Below are 25196 nucleotides of genomic sequence, written 5' to 3'. Positions count from 1 at the left end.
CAAGAGTTGCCCACTGAGCTAGCAAATGAGCAGATACATTACCCTTTCTATGAACAAAAGAAAATTCAATATTTGAAAAACTATTAACAAAGAACAAAATATCTTCTAGAATAGACCTGATACTCCAATGCAGTTACATCTGACTTTTTTAGCGGCTCAATGACATTCCAGGCATCACCCTCCAAGATTATATTCTGAAATCCTTCATTCACAGCACATCTCATGGCATACCAAGCTGCTCTTGCTTCCCCAAGTAGGGAATTTCCACTCTCAAATTGCTCTGACCTTGCCAACAAAAGGTTGCTAGCTGAATCTCTTCCCACAACTGCAACAGTGATTTTCTCTTCCCGGATTGCAGCATCAAAATTTAACTTGATCCAGCTCTTTGGAGGAGGAGACCAGACCACATCTTTTAATGGTTTCTCATTTTACTCCTTCCAAGCTTCTTTGTGCTCCATGTAGACTCTAAAAATTTGCCTGGACAGATCAATTGGATCACTTTTGGAACCCTCCACTCTAGCCTTATTTCTAGCCATCCATAACTGATCACAGAGAATGGAAGCATAAAGTTGGAAGTCTTTGACCGATTCTTCATTCAACCCTAACATGGATTTTGGATTTAAAATAACCTTAATCCAATCCAAAATAGATAGAGAGGATAATTTACTCATATATATAGGCCATGGGGCTAGTAACCAAAGCTGCGCAGCCTAATCACACTGCATAAACAAATGCTCAATGGTTTCAGGGGCATTATTACACAAAAAGCAATTTAAAGAAGCAATTTTAAATCAACTGTTAAGAACAGAACAAGTTGGAAGGATGTTCCAGCACATTTTCCATAAAAGGTTTTTAAGTCTGGCATTTACTTTTAGCTTCCATAAATCCTTCCAATCTTTACTGAGCATGTGGGGGTGGCTTTAAAGATTCGGTCCTCTAATAGCATTATAAGCAGATTTCACTAAAAACTCACCTGAAGGATATTAATGTGTTTAATCCCAATATCTGATTTGTAATATTTCTTTGGATGAAATATATGTTACATGCCTTAGTTGACATGCTTAAGTTGTCTAATGTTTTGAAATGCACAAGAATCTGTTATGAGCGCTTGCTAAATAGCAAGGATGAGGCATTAGAGATGTTCATTTATTATAAGAATGAAGTTGAGAAATAACTCAATGAATACAATAAATTCTTGATTATCATAGAACTTGTGGGGGGAAGCTATTATTTCCATTATTATTTTTTCATTGAGATGCCTTAAAAGAAAACCACTAAGACACCTTCTGAGTTATAGAAAGAGTGATTGTCTTTCTATAAATTCTTTAAATGTGAGGGTGTTTGAAGAAGGTGGTGGTTCCTATTCCTAAAGGATAAAGAACCATTGATTGTGTTTTCATTGGTTATGGTCATAACAATAGTGCATAGTGCTTTTTAATTTATGAATCTATTATTTTTATCTGCATGACAATTAATTAGAATATATTTCAAGTGTTAAACTTTTTTAAAGAAAGTTTGAGTTTATGTTTAGTATCTCTCATGATTAAGAGTTGATGGAAGAGAGGTTAAACCTAAGTCTAGTAAAAAGACAAACGTCATGGTTGTTTGGTCCAAATTTTCTAATTTATATATTAGAAGATGAACTTCAAGCTTCAAAGAAGCAAAATCCTAAAGTGCCTTCTTAGAAAAGACACTATCAATAGTGCAATAAATCCATCTTTGAAATCTATGCATAGTAATTGGTGGATCTGCCACCTACGAGTTTGAGAGTTGATGGAATTATTGACTATTACAAGAAAAGACTTGTTGTAGAAGGCTATAAAGAAAAGGAAGATCCTATCAAAAAAAGAAAAAAGAAAAAAGGAAGATATGAGTTTTCTTGATACACAATAAACCAAAGGGGTTTATGGTCCTTGTACAAGGAAACAAAGTGTGTAGGCTTGTTAAATCTTTGTATGGATTGAAACAAGTTTCAATGCAATGACATGAAAATTTTGACAATGAGATGATGTCTAATGAGTTTAGATTTAATGCGACTAGTGTGTAATGTGAAATATATCACAAGGGGCTATGTCGTTGTCAGATATTCTCATGTAAGTGTTGTAGATGTGATTCAAGTAATTAAATTTTCTAATACATCTGATGGACTTTTCTTATCTCAATCACATGAGAGATGTGAAGATAGTCTAGTGAGAACACCTTATATTAAGAGCATATGTACTTTATGGGAAGTCTTTATAAATCTAAACAAACATGCATTGTTGGATACTTGTGCCTCCTAATTGTATATATTGGTAGGGCACAAAGTTATGGTAGGTCTCTACATATTCGTTGGAGACAATACCATGAGGCAGTTTCTCTCAAATGGAAGTATTTCCAAATTATAAAACGAATCCGTAATCAATTGTTTATGGGGAGAGCAAATAAATTGCGTGTTCATTGAGGGGAATGGGGTTAAAGCCTATTACCTAAAAATCTTCGGGATGGCAACCCAACCTAGTTGACTGGAGATCCCAAGATCTAGTTTCAAAGGGACAACTGAATTGTGGAGACTAATTTTATCACTATGGAGATAACATCTCCCTCCCATTCTTGTGATGAAATAGTGATGTCTGTAAGCGATGTTCAGGGCAAGTTTTGCTTTTAATGATTCTTATATCTTGAAATTCCAAGTGGGGTATAACAGAATACTCTTAATAAGAGTCACCTATATGGGTGTGAAATGGGCCGCTTTCATGAGAGTTTCAAGGCTAAATTCTCTACTTCATGAATTTACGAAGATATGTTCAAGGCCGAAATGAACACAACAATAAGAACGAAAGATGTTCGAAAAGGAGCTGTGTGAATTCTATTGTCTTGGTATATACATACAGTTGAACATTTTAAGATATCTATTCATTGGTTAACTAGTATATCCGATAGTCTTTCACAAAGGAAAGTTCAAAGCCATAAGCTACTTCTTCCGATACGATAACTTTTCTACTACTCTCTCTGTGTCTGCATCACCATTTGCATTGTGTTTATCGATTTCTATTCATGTGGGGGATTGTTGGAAAAATAGCATGGAGTGAATAAGAAATTGATGTTTTCTATGTTCACTTGAAGATGTTATTAAAAGTGGTAAAAATCTTGAGTCCCACATAGGAAAGGGAATAGATAATATATGAGTTTATATGCTCATTAGCTGGACATTGGGTTGAGCTTTTGGCATATGTGAACTGGGCCTACTTGTCCAAATAATAACATTTTATTATTGTAACTTTTTAGTCAGTTAGTTTGTGCATAGCAGCTATTACTGAAACAGAGTGCCTGTTCAATAACATATAATTTTTATAGTCCCTCATTCATACGAAAACTACTTTTTAGAAAACTCACCCAATGAGAATATTTTGTGCATTTAATTTTGTGTCAAAGAGAGAGAAAGAGACATTGAGTAGTTCACAAGAGCATGACCTTGTGTGCTTCATTTTCGTGCTGCAGATCATTTTATCCTGGGAAGTAGACATCCGTTAGTCTCAAAGCACCACAGTGATTGTATGAGGGATGAAATTTGCTTTAAGGAGATTGTGTCAAACATAAGACTTGATCTGAATAATTTATCTTTCACGCATTTGGTTTGTGAGTTTTTAATTATTTGTAGATTTCTATATACAGTATCTATTTATTTTTTTTGTCTATCACATTTATTTATGTTATTGCTTATATTTAGAACTGTATGTTGTTCATTTTGCTTAATCACAAAAGTAAATTGCTGAAATATAACCAATAGAGCCTTCTTCCAATATTGTTTGTGTGGCCTTTTTGGCTTTCTATTTTTCCATAGGGAAAGGGACCTAGAACACCTTGCCACCTTTACCGTGCACCACCCTAAGCTTTGATACCATTTGTTAGGGAAATAAACACCTTGGTAAGCCAAACACCATCTAACTTAAAAGAGTAAATCTATGAGTTTAGGCCCAACTATGTTATATTAATCACTCATTCTTGACATTCTTATTCAATGTGAGATTTTACTTACTCGTGTATTCCCAACAATTAGTCTTACAAATAATACACTACATCAAGTGATAGAAACCAAGCTATGGTCTAGGCAAATCATAACGGAAAACTTGTCATGTTTATATTACTTATGAGTCAAAAGAAATGGTTAAGAGAAAGACTAATATTTTTTTTAATGTAATTATTGAACATTTTAGGATACGCATGTGACCAAAAAAAACTAAATGTGAAAGTGAGCAATATTACTGTCATTAGTAGCGGCCACATTACTCAGAATTCCTTTGATTGACATTAATGTTCCTAATTTGACCAATCAACAAGCACATTTGCTAATTTCTATTTGGCATTATATATTCTACCTTTTTTTTTTTCATTAGGATAGGAGCTACCAGAAAATCAAAAGATTATTATCTACTTTTTCCAATTTTCACGGCATTAATTATTATAGGAAATACTTACTAAGACGTATCGTGATACATGTTAAGAATATATAGCAAAGGAAGATGTCTTTGAATATTGCCTCAAGATGTCTTTGATGCCCTTGGTAATATAGTGATCCACCTTTTGCAAACAAGGTTAACTAAGAGAGAGTTGGACTAACATTGATTTACCTTGTGCTTAAGGTAAAATTTTCATCACAAAAGACTTAGTATGATTGGTCAAATTAGGAACACTGTCTCTATGCCGTTTTAGTGCAAGGGACACGTGGATACCAATGAACCAGATGCAATATTCACCAAAATGACTTTGTGGTCGTGGATGGAACCATTGGGAGTGATGGAGTTGTGTGCATAGTTTTTCCCAGATGGGTTCAGTTTATCACAACACGCTTCGAGATCAGTTTTTACGATGCACTAGGTGGGGAGCTTGAGGGTGGGAGATGGAGGTTTATGGAGAAAATGAAAAGGAGGATAATAGGAAAGAACAATGATAAACCGATAACGTTTTTGGCAAGAAACTAATGTCGGAATCTGAGTTAGTGGTTTTTTTCCTTTTCCATTTTATGTGCTTTCTTGGCTCGCAGTAGTGGGCAGGAAAATTGAAAGGTGGTTTTGTTGGTTTATATGCGTTGTGAAGAGGGTAAAAATCTAGGCTAATAGATCGTTATGAAATGGGCCTGACGGTTCATTTCCGTGGTCCGATAGAGGACGGGCCCAATGAGTGCGTGGTCTGTTATGTATGGATCTTGTGAGAACGGATGTAACAGGGACGGATCGAGTGCTTACGTGGTAGTCAGAAACCCTAGATAGGAAATACTTGCGACACACATTTAGCCACCATAGAATCCCAAGGTAAATGGAATCCTAGCACAAAGAGGATTCTGGAAGACAAGCGTATTGATGAAGATCTTCTCTATATGGAAATGTCTTGTCCATCACGTTTGGGACTGTTCAAAGAGGACTCCTATAAGGAAAATACTTCTACACCAAGGAAAAGAGGTCAACCTTCTACTACTATAAAAGCCCCAATACCCTCACTGATCAAGGCATGCATAATTTACCCTTCTCTAGCACTCTAGAGTTGTGAGAAGTTTTAACTTGACCTTCGGAGGGTATTTGGCTGACACTATACCAGTACTTTCTGTCAGGTCTTCTCTTTTTTTTGTGCAGGTGTTATTTCTAGTGTGCGAGTATCGTGTGGCTCACTGGTGATTTTCTCGGCATCATTAGTTAGCACCGTTTGTGGGAAATCCTTACGATTTATAGGTTATATTATTGCTCTCCAGACAAAAGAGTTGCATGGTACTCACTCGCTCGATGGTAACCACCAACGACATCCAAGAAGAGGAACCACCCACGATTGCCCTCGAGAGATAGGTCCAAACTCTCATCGCTGCTGTGGAACGTCTCACCAAACAAAACCACGATCTAGAAGAATAGCTATGCCAGAAAAACGTAGCACCAAATAATCAGAGGGAGGAGTAAGAAGGTACTAGTGCCGAGCGAAGAGCTCGAGAGGGGCCTAAAGGTAGCAATGCCCCAAGCAAACCAGAACGGCAAAATATGAGCCTCCCATCCCTCACAGATACAGCTCCACCTCCTATTGTCGTAGAGATACAAGCGATGAAGGAACAGATGGAAGTCATGATGAATGCCCTTAAGAAATGTGTGTCCAGCGATATTGATGGCCTAGTCAACCGAACCAACTTACCATTCACTGCCCCCGTCAATTCCTTCCCCCTACCATATAAGTTTCGCATGTCGCAGATTGATAGTTACAACGGAGTCAAGGACCCTCTAAATCACTTAGAGACCTTCAAGACCTTGATGCACCTTCAAGGGGTAGCAGACGAAATCATGTGTAAGGCCTTCCCTACAACGCTGAAGGGCCCTGCAAGGGTATAGTTCAGTCGACTGACGTCGAACTCCATTAGAAATTTCAAGGAACTAAGTGCTCAGTTTATTGCACACTTTATTAGGGGACATAGGTATAAGAAGTTCACGGCGTGCTTGATGAGCATCAGGGAGCGAGAGGACGAGACACTGAGATCCTACATAACCTGCTTCAATAAGCGTTCTCGATCGATGAAGCCGACGACAAGATACTTTTAGCAGCCTTCACGAATGGGTTGCAAAAGGGTAAGTTTTTGTTCTCTTTATACAAAAACGACCCAAAGACCATGTTGGAAGTACTCTACAGGGCCACCAAGTACATGAATGCTAAAGAAGCGCTACTGGCTCGAGAGGAAAAGCCTAGAAAAAGGGAGCAACATGAAGAAATACAGCAGGACCAAGGGCAGAAGATGCCAAGAATAGGAGACCGAAGGGATGAAAGGCGCTCTAAGCCCCTGGGAGGGAGATTTTACAAGCTTTACCCCATTAACTGTCTTGATAGACCAAGTCCTAATGCAAATCAAGGACGAGGGGGCCCTAACCTTTCCCGGAAATCTGAAGGGAGATCCCAACAAGCAATCTAGAGACAAATATTGCCACTTCCATGGTTAATACGGTTATGACACAGACGATTGCTACGACTTGAAGCAACAGATTAAGGCCCTTATCAGATGAGGGAAATTACAAAAGTTTGTTAGCAAAGAGAGAGCGGATCCACCTCCTCAAGAACAGCCCCTACGATGGGATAACGAGCATCTTAGACCCCTCGTTGAAGACATAAGGATGATTGTAGGGGGAATAGCAATTACTGGGTCATCCAAAAAGGCCTAGAAGACTTACCTTAGGATGGTCTAGAATGTCCAGCTGACGGGATCCATGCCAAAGATAACATGGAGAGAAAGCGCCATCATCGGGTTCTCGGAAGAAAATGTACGACGTCTTCACCACCCGCACAACGATGCGCTTGTTGTCAGCATACGTGTGGAAGACTACAACATGCACCAGGTGTTGGTTGACAATGGTAGCTCGGCAAACATCCTATACTACCCGACGTTCTAGCAAATGAGGATTGACAGAGAATGATTGATACCGATGAACGCTTCGCTGGTTGGTTTTGGAGGAACAAGGGTATTCCCATTAGGTGTGGTCACACTTTCAGTAACAGTAGACGATTATCCCCAGCAGATCACTAAGGATGTGACATTTCTTGTGGTCGACTGCTCGTCTGCTTATAATGCTATCCTCAAACGACCCACCCTTAACTCATGGAAGGCGGCAACATCAACATACCACCTAATGATCAAGTTCCCTACGGATTATGGGGTCAACGAGTTACGAGGAAATCAAGTGGCTGCACGCTAATGCCACATTGCCATACTGGAGATGGAAAACCACCAGCAGACCATGTGCATAAAAAAGTAACGGACCATAGCGGAGCCGGTGGAAGAACTAGAAAAGGTAAACTTTGATTAATCAATACTTGAATGGACAACTAGAATGGGGACATTGGCCAGCTAGCCAATACGTCAAGCCCTCACAACATTCCTTAGGATGAATCAAGACGTGTTCACGTGGAGCCACGAGGACATGTCCGGGATTGATCCCTTAGTCATAGTTCACAAGTTGAATGTGAACCCCGCATCCTCACCCATTCGACAGAAAAAGAGGGTGTTCGCTCAAGAGTGAGACAAAGCGATAGCAGAAGAAGTTAAGAAACTACTGGAAGCAGGTTTCATTCGAGAAGTATACTACCCTGACTGGTTAGCAAAGGTAGTTATGGTCAAGAAGGCTAATGGGACGTGGCAAATGTGTGTCGATTTTACGGACCTCAACAGGGTGTGCTCGAAGGACAGCTACCCATTCCCTCAGATAGATACCTTGGTAGGCTTAACGGCAAGACACCAGCTCCTGAGCTTCATGCATGCCTTTTCAGGCTACAATTAATTCAAGATGGAGGAGGATGATCAAGAGAAAACCTTATTTGTCAATAGTCAAGGACTTTTTTGCTACTAGGTGATGCCGTTTGGTCCTAAGAATGCGAGGGCGACGTACCAAAGACTGATGAACAAAATGTTCACACACTAGATTAGGAGGAACGTACAAGTTTATGTTGATGACATGTTAGTAAAAAGCCTGTGCGAAGATGACCACCTAGATGACCTCCAGGAGACCTTCAATACCTTTCGGTCATATAACATGAAGTTGAATCCAAACAAGTTCGCGTTTGGAGTAATGGCGGGAAAATTATTGGGCTTCATGGTATCCCAAAAAGGTATAGAGGTTAACCCGGAGAAAATATGGGCCGTAATGGAGTTAGAAGCACCAAGGACAGTCAAAGAGATGCAAAGCTTGAATGGCAAAATTGCAGCCCTGAACAGGTTCGTCTTGAAAGCGATGGACAAATGCCTACCCTTCTTCCGCACTCTGAGAAAATCCTTCAAGTGGACAGACAAGTGCCAAAAGGCCTTTGAAGATTTGAAGAAATACCTTTCATCTCCACCATTGCTCAGCCTGTCCGAACCAGGGGAAGAACTCTACCTTTACTTAGCAATTTCGTAAGCAGTAGTCAGCGTAGCCTTAGTAAGAGAAGAAGATGAATCTCAAAGATCCGTCTACTTTATAAGCCGGGCATTCCAAGGAACAGAAGAGAGGTATACCCAAATGGAGAAGTTGGCCTTCATGTTAGTAACTACAGCACGAAAGCTCAAGCCGTACTTCCAGGTACATACCATAATAGTCTTGACAGATCGGCCCCTAAGAAGAGCCATGAGCAAACCTAAGGCTGCCAGACGGATGGCTTTATGGGCACCAGAGCTGAGTGAATTTGATATACAGTACCACCCGTGAACTGCGATAAAAGGGCAAGCTATAGCTGACTTTATTGCCGAATTTGCTCAATCGGATGGTAAGGGGGTAGAAATCGTTGCACAATGAAGCATCCACATAGACGGATCTTCCAATAGACGAGCAGGAGGGGCCAGTGTGGTAATCCAAATGTTGGAGGGGGATAAGATAAAGTGCATGATCTGATTGGACTTCCCCACGACCAACAACGAGGCCGAGTATGAAGCCCTAGTGGTGGGGCTAGACCTCACAAAGGCAGCAAGTGCTAAAAACGTGGTCGTACATTGCGATTCCCAAGTCTTACAAGTTAGATTAATGGCGACTACGAGTGCAAAAATAAAAGGATGAAGAGGTATCTAGAAGAGGTGAAGAATCGAGTCAACAGCCTCAAAGTTAGATTCGTTTAAATCCCAAGGGAGGAAAACGAATGTGCTGACCATCTAGCAAAAGCGACCTCAGCAGAATTGATGCTTGTCCTCGAATAGGTATTGTCATTTATTCAAGTCTCCTCACTTATTGATGACAGAACAAATGTGCAGGAAGTAGACTCTGAAAGCAATTGGACTACGCCATTGATATCCTATCTGAGAATTGGCGTGTTACTAGATGGGAAAGATGTCGCTAGGAGGTTGAAAGTCCAAGCATCACAATTTGTGCTGTTAAGAGATGTCTTATACAAAATAGGATTCTCTTGACCGTACCTAAGGTGTTTAAGCCACGTGGAAGCACCTAAAAGTTAGATTCGTTTAAATCCCAAGGGAGGAAAACGAATGTGCCGACCATTTAGCAAAAGCGACCTCAGCAGAATTGATGCTTGTCCTCGAATAGGTATTGTCATTTATTCAAGTCTCCTCACTTATTGATGACAGAACAAATGTGCAAGAAGTAGACTCTGAAAGCAATTGGACTACGCCATTGATATCCTGCCTGAGAATTGGCATGTTACTAGATGGGAAAGATGTCGCTAGGAGGTTGAAAGTCCAAGCATCACAATTTGTGCTGTTAAGAGATGTCTTATACAAAATAGGATTCTCTCGACCGTACCTAAGGTGTTTAAGCCACGTGGAAGCAGATTACGTAATGAGAAAAGCCACGAGGGTATCTACGGAAACCACTTGGGGGCACGATCATTAGTGCACAAGTTGATCCGAGTAGGATACTATTGGCCTATAATGCTGAAGGACACACAAGCTTATGTCAAGGCCTACAATAAGTGTCAAAGGTTTAGTAATTTCATTAGGCAACCATCCGAAGTGCTGACCCCCATGATAGCCCCTTAGCCATTTGCTCAATGAGGACTAGACATCATGGGCCCCTTCCCGACAGCAGTTAGGGAGCTAAAATTTTTTGTAGTTGGCATCGATTACTTCACTAAGTGGGTGGAAGCAGAAGCCCTAGCCACTATCATGGAGAAAAATATTCGAAGTTTTGTATGGAGAAATATCATCTGTAGGTATGGGATACCAGAGTGTTTGTCTCCAATAATGGAAAGCAATTTGACAACATCGCATTTATGGACTTCTATTCGGAGCTAGGTATCAAGAATCACTACTTGTCACCCGCACACCCACAGGCTAATGGGCAAGTTGAAGTCACGAACTGATCCTTGCTCAAGATCATCAAGACTCGCCTCGAGGGGGTAAAGGGCATCTGGCCGGACGAACTACCAAGCATCTTGTGGGCATACCAAATTACGGCAAGAACACCCACTGGAGAAATGCCGTTTCGACTAGCATACAAAAGTGATGTTATCATCTCAGTAGGAATAGGACTTACAAGCTATCGGGTGGAGAATTACGACGAGGATAAAAATGAAGAGGCCATACGACTTCAGCTCAACCTAGTGGACGAAGTTTGCGCGACAATGGAGCAAAGGTTGGCGCAGTACTAGAATCTCATGGCGAAACACTACAACTCCAATGTCAAGCATAGAGACTTTCAGGTTGGAGATCTTATATTACAGAAGGTAATGGGCGCTACTAGAGATCCTTCACAAGTAAAGCTTGGCCCCAACTAGGAAGGACCTTACAGGATCGCATCATGGCAAAGGAAGGGCACCTACCACCTCGAGACGCTGGACGGGTGAAAACTACAACACCCATGGAACACGGAGCAACTACGGAAACACTACCAGTAGAGATAATATGAAGAACAACGACGCTGACCAATTTCCTAGTTTATTTAGTTTTACTTAGACAATTTTTTGCTACAATATGTATATCTTTAAGCCCAAGGGGGCAAGTACTTTTCTACAAACGCATGATTTTTTTTAAATTAATAAGATGAATATTCAAATGCAACTATGTTTTTCTACCTGAAAATTCTTACAAAGTCCAAAAAGTGGATGGGTATAAACTGAAGTTCACAAACTGGACGGATCATCATAAGAGGATGAAAATTATTACAAAGTCTAAAAAGTCGACAGGTATAGACTGAAGTCCACAAACTGGATGGATCATCTCAAGAGGATGAAAATTCTTACAAAGGCCAAAAAGTGGATGGATATAAATTGAAGTCCACAAACTGGACGGATCATCCTAAGAGGATAAAAATTCTTAGTCCAAAAAAGTGGACGGTAAAATCCACAAAGTGGACAAATCATCCAAAGAGGATGAAAATTCTTATCAAGTCCACAACAGGGCCAAACTAAGTCCACAAAATGGACAGATCATTCCAAAGAGGTGAAAATAAGAGTCCAATAGCAGACATATATAAACTAATGTTTAATAAGGAGGACGGCTATCTCAGGATTACAGGACAGACTTAATTAAAGCGATGCATTCCACAAACAAAATATCAAACAAGTCGTCATAGTAAACGGACTAAGCCAAAACAGGAAGAAAGTTAAACAGAGATATTAAAAAGCCCTCATAGGGAGATGTCTGCATTATACAAAAAATATGATGGAGGGATCATAAATTGTTCTCCAAATATTCTTACATACCAAAAAAAAAAAAAAAAAAAAAAAACTACTCCTTTGGAGGGTCGTCATTCTGTGCTAGGTGAGGTGCACAATTGGACCAAGATTTTGTTGGGCTTATCCACCTTCCTTCGGAGGTGGAACTGCTTATTAGACTAAATGCCATGGGCACAATTAGGAGTGGCAAAATAAGCTCAAACTCATTTGCCCACTCAAACCCATTCACTTAATTAAACTCAAACTCACCCAATTATTAATTGAGTCAAATGGACATCAACCCAATTAGACTAAATGATATTTGGGTTTTAACTAAAACCTATTGAACCCCATTTAACCTAAAAACAACATACCCCAAGTTCAACCCAGCACTTCCACAAAAAAAAAAAAAAAAAAAAAAAAAAAAAAAAAACCTAGCCCCCAGGTTTCGAGGGTTTTCATTTCTAAACCAAGAAAATCTCCATTTTTATATTTCCTGCATTTTCTCGACAATCAAACACAAAAGGATTTAGACTTGTTTCTAGATCTGGATGGACAAGGTGATTGGGTATGCCAGAAACATCAAGAGAACCGTGTCCAGATCGCATACTAGATGACATTGGTGGCGTGTTCTCCATGGGTGCAGTGGGAGGCTCTACTTTCCACTTCCTAAAAGGCATCCATAACTCTCCCTCTGGTGCTTGATTAGTCAATGCCACGCAAGCCGTGCATCTCAACACTCCTCGCATCGATGGAAGCTTCGCTATGTTAGGTGGACTCTTCTCTGCCTTCGACTGTACATGGTCTACCTTCGCCAAAAGGAAGACCCTTGGAACTCGATTGTGGCTGGTGCAACCACCGATGGCTTCCTCTCCATGCATCAAGGTCTCGGCGCCTCCACTCGCTCCGCCGTGTTTGCTACAGTTGCCTACTGATGATCAAGTCCAATCCACTATAGCTCTGCTTGATTCTGGAAAAACGAATCCCACGAGTACTCAATCCTCTCCCTCTTTCTTTGTGAAATTTGAGACTGTACTCTATGTTTGGTTACTAAGAAAATGCAGGAAAGTGAACTAGGAAAGGGATAGAGTGAAAAAGAAAATTTGGATTCTTTTGTTGAATTTTTTTTAATTATAAATTGAATTGCCTGATAGAAACTGAACTTTAGTGGTATTTTGATAATTTTAATAATTGGGTAATTGGGTGGATTGGGGTTTATCCATAATAATTGAGTTGGGTTGGATGTAGGTTAGAAGAAATTAGTTAAATGGATTTTAATAGGTAAATGAGTTTTATATACCCAACCCAATTATGTCCACCCCAAATCCACCCAAACCCACCCATTTATCACTCCTAGGCACAATGTATGACAGGTCTTCTAGGCTTTTTAGTTTATTAATGAAATTCCTTTTTACTAAAAAAAAAGAAAAAGAAGAAAGAAAATAAAATCGGAATAATTGTCGCACTCATATTAAAGCTGAGCCCAAAAAGCTAAGCCCATTCTAAGGGTGGGCTAGCCCTAGGGAGATCTCCTTTAATTAAATTCCAGGCTTCTCCAATCTTCCACATGCATCAAATATCCTCCCCAAGGTCTCCAAACACCCTGAAAATGTCCTGAATTTTCTAGATCCTTCAACTTCCTCCAAAATCAAAGTTTTTCAAGTGTAATTTTTAAGCCTTTTTTTTTTTTTTTTTTTTTTTTTTTCACTTGTTTTCCCTTTGTTTTCATGCTCCATTAATTGTTTGAATAAAATGTTGTGTCACTTGTGTGCTTGTATGTCTATGGTGTGAATATACTTTGTGATTCATTTCCAAGTTAGAGTAGGATTGGATTTTCCATATTATGAACAGTGTTTTAATTTATAGGCATTTATATGGGTCACAGTACTCCTTTATTTTGGACTTGTGCACTAGTCTCATGTAAGGTGGAATAGAGTTTTAAACCTGATTCATGATGGGAGGGAGTCCACCATGGAAATTAAGTCTTGGTCCCCTTTTCACTCATAACATTAGACAAAATCCTATATATCTTACTGTCTAAATATAAGGGCAGATTATTGCCATATCGAAAGCCATCTATAAACCAATTGGAGTATATAGAGAGAATGGCCTGATCCATGCCAGGTGCGTGCGTGAATGTTTGTTGTTGGTAATTTATTCTGCAGATTTGCTAAAGAAGTACGTGCCTAAATCCTAACCTTTTATAGATTATATCTCTTCTAGTGTCTAACAGTAAATTCTAAAATCTTACAGGGACAAACACTTTTCAAATTTTTAATGAATTTACTAATTATTTGATCACATTTTACACAATTGAGGGAGAAAAAAAGTACTTATTAATGTCTGTTAAAATGGATTGAGATTTGGTTCTTGAACAACTTGATTATAAATTAAATATATTGGAATCTAATTTGAGAGAGAGAGAGAGAGAGAGAGAGATAAATCAACGTTTCATTGAAACCAATGAAACCCAGCTCTGAACAACCGGATGTTATAAACATTAAAATATGCGTTCAATATACCAGCCAAACAACATATGATTCCCATAATTTCAGAAATACATATTATGGGCTTATTGTTAACTTAAAATCTATAAGATAACGGACACTGATTTATTACATTACATCACATCTAGCCGCCTAATATCTGTCACCACACCAGCTATAGCCTATAGGTGTTCCAAAAATATCACATCGTTAACATAAAAACTTCTTGTTGTCCATGTCCGCCACCAAGCTGACCATGTGGATGATGTCCTCCGCCACGACCACGTGGGTGGTGCCCTCTGCCACCACGATGAGCATGCGGGTGATGTACTCCGCCGTGACCAGGATGAGCATATGGGTGATGTCCTCGGCCACCACGATGAGCATGTGGGTGATGTCCTCCGCCATGAGCATGATGAGCATGTGTTTGATGTCCTCCACCACCATGACAATGCCCTCCTCCTCCTCCATGAGGACCATGACCATGACGGCCATGATGCCCACCGCCACCATGACAATGCCCTCCTCTTCCGCCATGTCCCCCGTGATGTCCTACGCCATAACCAAGTCCATGTCCATGTCCTCCATGATGTCCCTCACCGTGGGGTGGAGTATGATGATGATTTCCGTGGTGAGACATTTTCTTAAGTATTGCTCAAATCAAAGCTCAGAATATTGGAAATGAGTTTAGTGAGGATGTTGCCAAGGGTGTACGTGTATTTATAATTTCATAAATCGTAATGTGAAGACAAAACCTAAAAGTCAACCTTGCTGTTACTTGGAGTGGAAGTTTAGCTGATTAAACCGCGTACCTCCATAACCGCACGATTATAATTCGGTCATGATTTTTTTATCACAATGCGAACTGTCCGTGTGTGTGAAGTTGTGAAACAGAAGTAGATACTTTTCTTCCTAGTTAAGTTAAATGCATGGTCGGCTATACCGAGTTCATAGATGATTTGTCGTATAAAAATTTAAAATATTTTAAAGGGTCAGCTGCAAGTTCACCTCACTCATTATCAGTAACATGGGCAAGTCTTACACGTATAATAATTGATTCAAGAAGTATCTAGTATCAGTAACAATGTAACATGCGCAAGTATTATACGTCATCCTTATCCTTAACTTAACGACACATCAACATCATCATTCGGCAAAAAAAAAAAAAGAAAAAAAGAAAAAAATCATCAAGTTGACCAGGTAAATGCAAAAGAATTTAGGTTTCCTTCTCCCCGGTGGGCCACGTAACCCAATAAAAAAGAGAGGCCATGGAAGTCACCAGCCCATTAAAGCCCAAAAGGTTTGTAACAAAATAGATCTGGGCTTAGGAGTTGAGAAGCAATTGAAAGGAAAGGGCCTATGGAAAAAAATTGCTGCGGAAAAGGACCAAACCCAAAACTCAAAGATGAAAGTCCAGGCTAATGTTTTGGGGCTTAAACGTATGGGAAAATTAGATTTTTCAGAGGGTGATGAAATAGCGGCTCAGAAAAGAAGAAAAAATGAAAACTCACCAACCAAACAACACCGTTTCAAGTGAAAATAATAGAAGAATTACAAAAACGCAGATGAAAAATAATAAACGTACCAAGCTTTAGAGAAGAGAAAAAGTCCTCAACAATAACAACAAAATAAACCAATGCTATTCCTATGAAATTTAGAAGTTGTCATCAACATTAAACAGAACATACAAAAACATATTTCATCAATATTGTGGTGACCATGTATACTTTTGGGTCTGAGGTTTTATGATAAACATAGTCAAGCCATGCTTTGAAATTTGCTAACTCATTATCTGCATCTTCTACAATAAAGAAAAACGAAGTCCACATGAAGCATGCTTAAAACAATTGTAAATTTTTGCCTCAAACTCCACATATAGTATACTACCCAAACCCTGATATTTATCAAATGATAAATGATATGTCCACAACATTTTTACAACAAAGTCTAAATGACAGGTTTTTACTAGTTGTTATTGTTAAATTAAAAAAGTAATTTCAGTGCTAAATTCAAATTTGAATAAATAACAACTAACCACTCATGATTTCTTGTGAAAATGTTGTAAAAATGTTGTAGACGTAGCACTTCTCTTATCAAAATTCATAGTCTACCACTATAAATTGAAGCAGGAAGGTCACTCCTAAAAATAAATGGTTTTTAACATCATAACATAATGAAAATGATAAATGCAAGGGACAATAGGATAACACATAAGAATGTGTCGTAATCATTTTTTAATAAAGAATATCTTTTATTGTATCCATGTGAATAGAATATCAGGTAAATGTTGTTAATTTATTGTCCATTCCTCCAAAATTAATCTTGTATCATACGTTGGCCTATTCATTATCTTTTCCCTTCGTAGATCAACTATATAAAAGGAGCAAAAGTACACACAAACTTCATCAAATAAACCAGCCTACAAAAATGGCCTTTGAAGTGCTTGAAGCCCTTAACTCTGTTCACACTTAATTGAACCATATCACAACCATTATCATTGCTTGAAAGGGGTTTTTCACTGACACATACAACATTTTTTGCATCTCAACAATCTCAAAACTCTTGGGCCACCTTTGCTACACTGNTGTGTGTTTTTTTTTTTTTTCTTTTTTTTTTTTTTTTTTTTTTTTTTTTTTCACTTGTTTTCCCTTTGTTTTCATGCTCCATTAATTGTTTGAATAAAATGTTGTGTCACTTGTGTGCTTGTATGTCTATGGTGTGAATATACTTTGTGATTCATTTCCAAGTTAGAGTAGGATTGGATTTTCCATATTATGAACAGTGTTTTAATTTATAGGCATTTATATGGGTCACAGTACTCCTTTATTTTGGACTTGTGCACTAGTCTCATGTAAGGTGGAATAGAGTTTTAAACCTGATTCATGATGGGAGGGAGTCCACCATGGAAATTAAGTCTTGGTCCCCTTTTCACTCATAACATTAGACAAAATCCTATATATCTTACTGTCTAAATATAAGGGCAGATTATTGCCATATCGAAAGCCATCTATAAACCAATTGGAGTATATAGAGAGAATGGCCTGATCCATGCCAGGTGCGTGCGTGAATGTTTGTTGTTGGTAATTTATTCTGCAGATTTGCTAAAGAAGTACGTGCCTAAATCCTAACCTTTTATAGATTATATCTCTTCTAGTGTCTAACAGTAAATTCTAAAATCTTACAGGGACAAACACTTTTCAAATTTTTAATGAATTTACTAATTATTTGATCACATTTTACACAATTGAGGGAGAAAAAAAGTACTTATTAATGTCTGTTAAAATGGATTGAGATTTGGTTCTTGAACAACTTGATTATAAATTAAATATATTGGAATCTAATTTGAGAGAGAGAGAGAGAGAGAGAGAGATAAATCAACGTTTCATTGAAACCAATGAAACCCAGCTCTGAACAACCGGATGTTATAAACATTAAAATATGCGTTCAATATACCAGCCAAACAACATATGATTCCCATAATTTCAGAAATACATATTATGGGCTTATTGTTAACTTAAAATCTATAAGATAACGGACACTGATTTATTACATTACATCACATCTAGCCGCCTAATATCTGTCACCACACCAGCTATAGCCTATAGGTGTTCCAAAAATATCACATCGTTAACATAAAAACTTCTTGTTGTCCATGTCCGCCACCAAGCTGACCATGTGGATGATGTCCTCCGCCACGACCACGTGGGTGGTGCCCTCTGCCACCACGATGAGCATGCGGGTGATGTACTCCGCCGTGACCAGGATGAGCATATGGGTGATGTCCTCGGCCACCACGATGAGCATGTGGGTGATGTCCTCCGCCATGAGCATGATGAGCATGTGTTTGATGTCCTCCACCACCATGACAATGCCCTCCTCCTCCTCCATGAGGACCATGACCATGACGGCCATGATGCCCACCGCCACCATGACAATGCCCTCCTCTTCCGCCATGTCCCCCGTGATGTCCTACGCCATAACCAAGTCCATGTCCATGTCCTCCATGATGTCCCTCACCGTGGGGTGGAGTATGATGATGATTTCCGTGGTGAGACATTTTCTTAAGTATTGCTCAAATCAAAGCTCAGAATATTGGAAATGAGTTTAGTGAGGATGTTGCCAAGGGTGTACGTGTATTTATAATTTCATAAATCGTAATGTGAAGACAAAACCTAAAAGTCAACCTTGCTGTTACTTGGAGTGGAAGTTTAGCTGATTAAACCGCGTACGTGTATTTATAATTTCATAAATCGTAATGTGAAGACAAAACCTAAAAGTCAACCTTGCTGTTACTTGGAGTGGAAGTTTAGCTGATTAAACCGCGTACCTCCATAACCGCACGATTATAATTCGGTCATGATTTTTTTATCACAATGCGAACTGTCCGTGTGTGTGAAGTTGTGAAACAGAAGTAGATACTTTTCTTCCTAGTTAAGTTAAATGCATGGTCGGCTATACCGAGTTCATAGATGATTTGTCGTATAAAAATTTAAAATATTTTAAAGGGTCAGCTGCAAGTTCACCTCACTCATTATCAGTAACATGGGCAAGTCTTACACGTATAATCAAAGTACTTGATTGGGGTTATCAGTTTTTCTTGTTGAGAGCAATAATTGATTCAAGAAGTATCTAGTATCAGTAACAATGTAACATGCGCAAGTATTATACGTCATCCTTATCCTTAACTTAACGACACATCAACATCATCATTCGGCAAAAAGAAAAGAAAAGAAAAAAATCATCAAGTTGACCAGGTAAATGCAAAATAATTTAGGTTGCCTTCTCCCCGGTGGGCCACGTAACCCAATAAAAAAGAGAGGCCATGAAAGTCACCAGCCCATTAAAGCCCAAAAGGTTTGTAACAACATAGATCTGGGCTTAGGAGTTGAGAAGCAATTGAAGGGAAAGGGCCTATGGAAAAAAATTGCTGCGGAAAAGGACCAAACCCAAAACTCAAAGATGAAAGTCCAGGCTAATGTTTTGGGGCTTAAACGTATGGGAAAATTAGATTTTTCAGAGGATGATGAAATAGCGGCTCAGAGAAGAAGAAAAAATGAAAACTCAGCAACCAAACAACACCGTTTCAAGTGAAAATAATAGAAGAATTACAAAAACGCAGATGAAAAATAATAAACGTAGCAGCTTTAGAGAAGAGAAAAAGTCCTCAACAATAACAACAAAATAAACCAATGCTATTCCTATGAAATTTAGAAGTTGTCATCAACATTAAACAGAACATACAAAAACATATTTCATCAATATTGTGGTGACCATGTATACTTTTGGGTCTGAGGTTTTATGATAAATATAGTCAAGCCATGCTTTGAAATTTGCTAACTCATTATCTGCATCTTCTACAATAAAGAAAAACGAAGTCCACATGAGGCATGCTTAAAACGATTGTAAATATTTGCCTCAAACTCCACATATAGTATACTACCCAAACCCTAATATTTATCAAATGATAAATGATATGTCCACAATATTTTTACAACAAAGTCTAAGTGGCAGGTTCTTACTAGTTGTTATTGTTGAGTTAAAAAAGTAAATTCAGTACTAAATTCAAATTTAAATAAATAACAACTAACCAGTCATGATTTGTTGTGAAAATGTTGTAAAAATATTGTAAACGTAGCACTTTTCTTATCAAAATTCATAGTCTACCACTATAAATTGAAGCAGGAAGGTCACTCCTAAAAATAAATGGTTTTTAACATCATAATATAATGAAAATAATAAATGCAAGGGACAATAGGATAACACATAAGAATGTGTCGTAATCATTTTTATAATCATTTTTTATTAAAGAATATCTTTTATTGTATCCATGTGAATAGAATAACAGGTAAATGCTGATAATTTATTATCCATTGCTCCAAAATTAATCTTGTATTATACGTTGGCCTATTCATTATCTTTTCCCTTCATAGATCAACTATATAAAAGGAGCAAAAGTACACACAAACTTCATCAAATAAACCAGCCTACAAAAATGGCCTTTGAAGTGCTTGAAGCCCTTGACTCTGTTCACACTTAATTGAACCACATCACAACCATTATCATTGCTTGAAAGGGGTTTTTCACTGACACATACAACATTTTTTGCATCTCAACAATCTCAAAACTCTTGGGCCGCCTTTGCTACACTATAACTGGTGTTGCCCTAATTGGTACTCTCACAGGCCACCTATTCTTCTGTTGGATTGGTGACAAACTTGGCCGTAAAAAAGCTTAGAGCGTCAGTCTAACTCTCACCATCATTTGCGCCAAATGCTCCGACTTGTCCTTAGATGCAAGCAAAGAAATTGTTGTCAAAACACTTTGTTTCTTTAGGTTCTGGCTAGGGCTTGGTATTGGTGGAGACTATCCCATCTCAGTCGTAATCATGTCTAAGTACTCCAACAAAAACACTCACGGAGCATTCATCGTAGCCGTGTATGCAATGCAAGGTGTACGAATTATATTCGCAAGGCTAGTTCCTATGATGCTTTCAGGGATCTTTCTTCACTTCTACCCCACTGCTCCATTCAAAGATGATCCTGTAGTTTCCACACAACCAAAGATAGATTATCTTTGGAGGATTTTGATTATGCTTGGAGTGTTGGCATATTTTATGTTGTGGGCTAGCATAGTCCTGATTATTTTATCTATTTAATAAAACTTATCCGTTTTAATAAAACATGGATTAGTTGGAGCGTATTTTAATGAGTATTTGTTAGACGTAATAGTAGATAGTGATAACCACATAATGTTAATAATGGGTCATTTATAGTATACTTTATAATTAATATTATGATTTTTTTTTTTACTGTGTATTTATTTAGTTTTAGGCAGCATTTAATTGGACGAGCTTGGATTTGAGACTCACACATTGGAAAGGTCCCTACCATCTACTTGGTAAAGTTTTGGTTTGGCCAATTAAAACCAAGACAATATGTTGCTCTCCCAATCATATATATATATATGATTAATGTCAACTTGGTGGGTTTAGTCGAATATGGGAGAGGGGTTGCAAGGAAGAGGTGTACCTAATTTTCCACGTCACACACACACTCCATTGTCAATGTTGTTGGCACTTGTGGACTTCGTGTCTCTTATTCTAATTCCTCATTAGGTGTATTTTAATAATCTACTCTTTTATTAAGGTGTCAAATGTATGCTAGTGATTCGAGAATGTTAAAGATCCTTTGCTCATTTTATTTTGTGAATCTTGGATGAAGTTATTCTGTCATGGAGTTTGTTAGAGTGAAAACTCACCTTCAGTTGGCTAGTTTGTCCAAAGATGTCAATGGAAGATATTTTTTAAAGAAGTGGCAATTGAATGTCCGATGTGCTTGCAAGAAAAAAAAATCATTTATCGGAGGGGACATTGGTGTGGCACCGGCCTAATGGTCTACGATGTTTATCAAAACTCCATAGAACTAATATGGTAGTTTAGAGAGTCAAAAGCAATCTATGTCTCATGGAGCACATTCCTCTATCTGTGGAGATGTGTTGCCTTTTTATAATCATATCTTTCAACTATTGGTTGTCTATCAATTAATGTTGTGCATTTATATTGGAATAACTTTTGACCTATTTGATGTGGCAATGCCTATTTATCTATTGCCTGGAGTAATTGTAGATGGTTATTCTACTATAAATGCTGCATTAAATGTTGGTTTTGGACAATACATTTTGCACTTATCAATTTTTGCTCTGATTGAAGTGTCCTCTGACTTAATGGGCATGTACTTGTTCGGTAATTGTCATCTGTTACATTATTAAATGCCCTCGTCAGTTATGTTGTTCTTTCATTGTTGGACAGCTGGTGGTAGAAGATGAGACTCTTGTATGAAAGACCTTCTATATAGAACAACTTTATGGTTGATTGGCTGTCCACTTGAATAGAATACTTTAATTTCTTGATATTTTTTTTTTATGTACTAATAAAGCTCTTCCAACAGTCTTAACATACTGTTGCAGAATGAAAATGCTCAAAAGAAATAGGTAAATAGCCATAATCAAAGGGAATGCCAAACAAAAAAAAAAATTACCCATTATTCTCTCACACACGCTCATCCATTAGAACTGGCCTTGTGATTTTGCACTATTAGCAATACTCATTTTTGTTGGGCCTTCTTTCAAGATAGTTTGTGTAACCTTTTGGCTCTTTCTTTCTATAGGAAAAGGGACCCTGGACACCGGACATCACTTAACTTAAAAGACTTAAACCTATGAGTTTAGACCCAACTATGTTATATTAAACACTCATTCTTGACATTCTTATTAAATGTGGGACTTCACTCACACATGTACTCCTAACAACTAGTCTGACAAATAATACAATACATCAAGTGATAGCAACCAAGCTATGGTTTAGGAAAATCATAATGGCAAACATGTCATGTTTATATTACTTATGTGTCAAAAGAAATGGTTAAGAGAAGGACCAATACTTTTTTTAATGTAATTATTGAACATTTTAGGATACACATGTGACAAAAAAAAAAAAAATGTAAAAATTTTTTTTTTTTTTTTAAACATTATAAATCTTAAAGTATAAAAAATAAGTAACTTTTGCAAAGTTATATGATGCGTACTTTGTATAAGGAGAGAAGGGCTAATGTGTGTTGAAATGGATGAGATTCAATTGTTGAATATGTAAGAATTGGACATCTATTAATTGGATTTTTGTTTTCTTAAAGCTAGTTGAATGCGTAACTTAATTAGTTAAAATGCATGAGTGTTCATTACTATGTTGTGGTTATATTCAATAATGGATCGTGATGCCATATCAAAAGCCATCTTTTTAAAGTAGTTGGAGCATGTAGAGAGGATAGCCTGACCCATGTGCCAGGTGCATGCGTTAATGTTTGTTGAGAGAGAGAGAGAGAGAGAGATAAATCAACGTTTCATTGAAATCAATGAAATCCAGCTCTGAACAACCGGATTATTATGTAAACATTAAAATTTGCGTTCAATATTCCAGCTAAACAACATATGATTCCCATAATTTCAGAAATACATATTATGGGCTTATTGTTTAACTTAAAATCCAAAAGATAACGGGCACCAGCTTCAGAAACACTGATTTATTACATTACACATAGCCTAATCTGTCACCACGTACACCAGCTATAGCCTATCGGTGTTCAAAAAACTATCACATAGTTAACAAAAAAACATGTTGTTGTCCATGTCCCCCGCCATGCTGACCATGTGGATGATGTCCTCCGCCATGACCATGTGGGTGATGTCCTCTGCCACCACGATGAGCATGCGGGTGATGTACTCCGCCGTGACCAGGATGAGCATATGGGTGATGTCCTCTGCCACCACGATGAGCATGTGGGTGATGTCCTCCGCCATGAGCATGATGAGCATGTGGTTGATGTCCTCCACCACCATGACAACGCCCTCCTCCTCCTCCTCCTCCTCCATGATGATGACCCCCTCCATGAGGACCATGACCAAGACCGGCGTAATGCCCACCGCCACCGTGACAATGCCCTCCTCTTCCGCCATGACCAAGTCCATGTCCATGTCCTCCATGATGTCCCACAGCGTGGGGTGGAGTATGATGATGATTTCCGTGGTGAGACATTTTCTAAAGTATTGCTCAAATCAAAGCTCAGGAAGTGAGTTTATAGCGAGGACGTTGGTAAGGGGTGTATGTGTATTTATAACTTTATAAATCGTGATGTGAACTGAAGACAAAGCCTAAAAGTCAACCTTGCTAAGCTATTACTTGGAGTGGAAGTTTAAACTTTAAACCGCGTACCTCCACAACCACACGATTTTAATTCGGTCATACTTGGAGTGGAAGTTTTATAGTGTTTTATTTTATCACAATGCGAACTGTCCGTGTGTGTGAAGTTGTGAAATAGAAGTAGATACTTTTCTTCCTAGTTAAGTCAAATGTGTGGTCGGCTGTACCGAGTTTATAGATAATTTGTCGTACAAACATTTAAAATTTTTTAAATGATCAGCTGCATGGTTGGGGTTCACCTTACCCATTCATGCGTATAATCAAAGTGCATGATTAAGGTTGTTTTATTTTTTTGATAAGAATGAATGAGAGCAAAAATTGATTCAACAACTAGCTAGTACTAGCAACATGCGCAGGTCTTTTACGTAATCCATATCCTTAATTTAACAACAACTCAACATCATAAGGAAGTTCTAGATACAAAATGAAATCTTTTTGTGGATTCCATGTTTAGTATTTTCGTCCCATTCTAAACTTGACACTTTTTTCCACCTATATTTCATACAATATAGGTATTTGAAAGATTTTTTTTTTATTAAAAATAAAAATAAAACTCTAGTATTATTTCCATGCAAAGTACGGTTTAGTTAAAAATTTATATGTAAATAAATAAAAATATATAAATAATTAATGAGTCATACAATAACACCATATTAATTTATAAATATATTAAATCACTTTGTACAAACACCATTTATGACTCCATATTAAAAACCAAGCAATATGACATATCCAATATAAAAAATTAAAATAAAAAATATCTCATCTTTTTTCTTCGTAGAACCCATTACAGATTTTTTGCAAAATTAAATATTTATGAGTATCTGTTGATACCATATTTTTTTTTTGACCCTGATTCATGCGTCAAAACAATTGCAACATTTAAA

General features: G+C 38.0%; 1 pseudogene; it reads left to right on the top strand.

Annotated features, from left to right (window-relative positions):
- Positions 1–20550: 20550 nt before the first annotated feature.
- LOC112024575 (low affinity inorganic phosphate transporter 4-like) lies at positions 20551–21213 on the top strand (annotated as a pseudogene).
- Positions 21214–25196: the final 3983 nt, after the last annotated feature.

Source organism: Quercus suber, unplaced genomic scaffold, assembly GCF_002906115.3.
Source record: "Quercus suber isolate HL8 unplaced genomic scaffold, Cork oak 2.0 scaffold_366, whole genome shotgun sequence".
Taxonomy (NCBI): domain Eukaryota; kingdom Viridiplantae; phylum Streptophyta; class Magnoliopsida; order Fagales; family Fagaceae; genus Quercus; species Quercus suber.
This window is presented reverse-complemented; position numbering and strand designations above follow the sequence as displayed.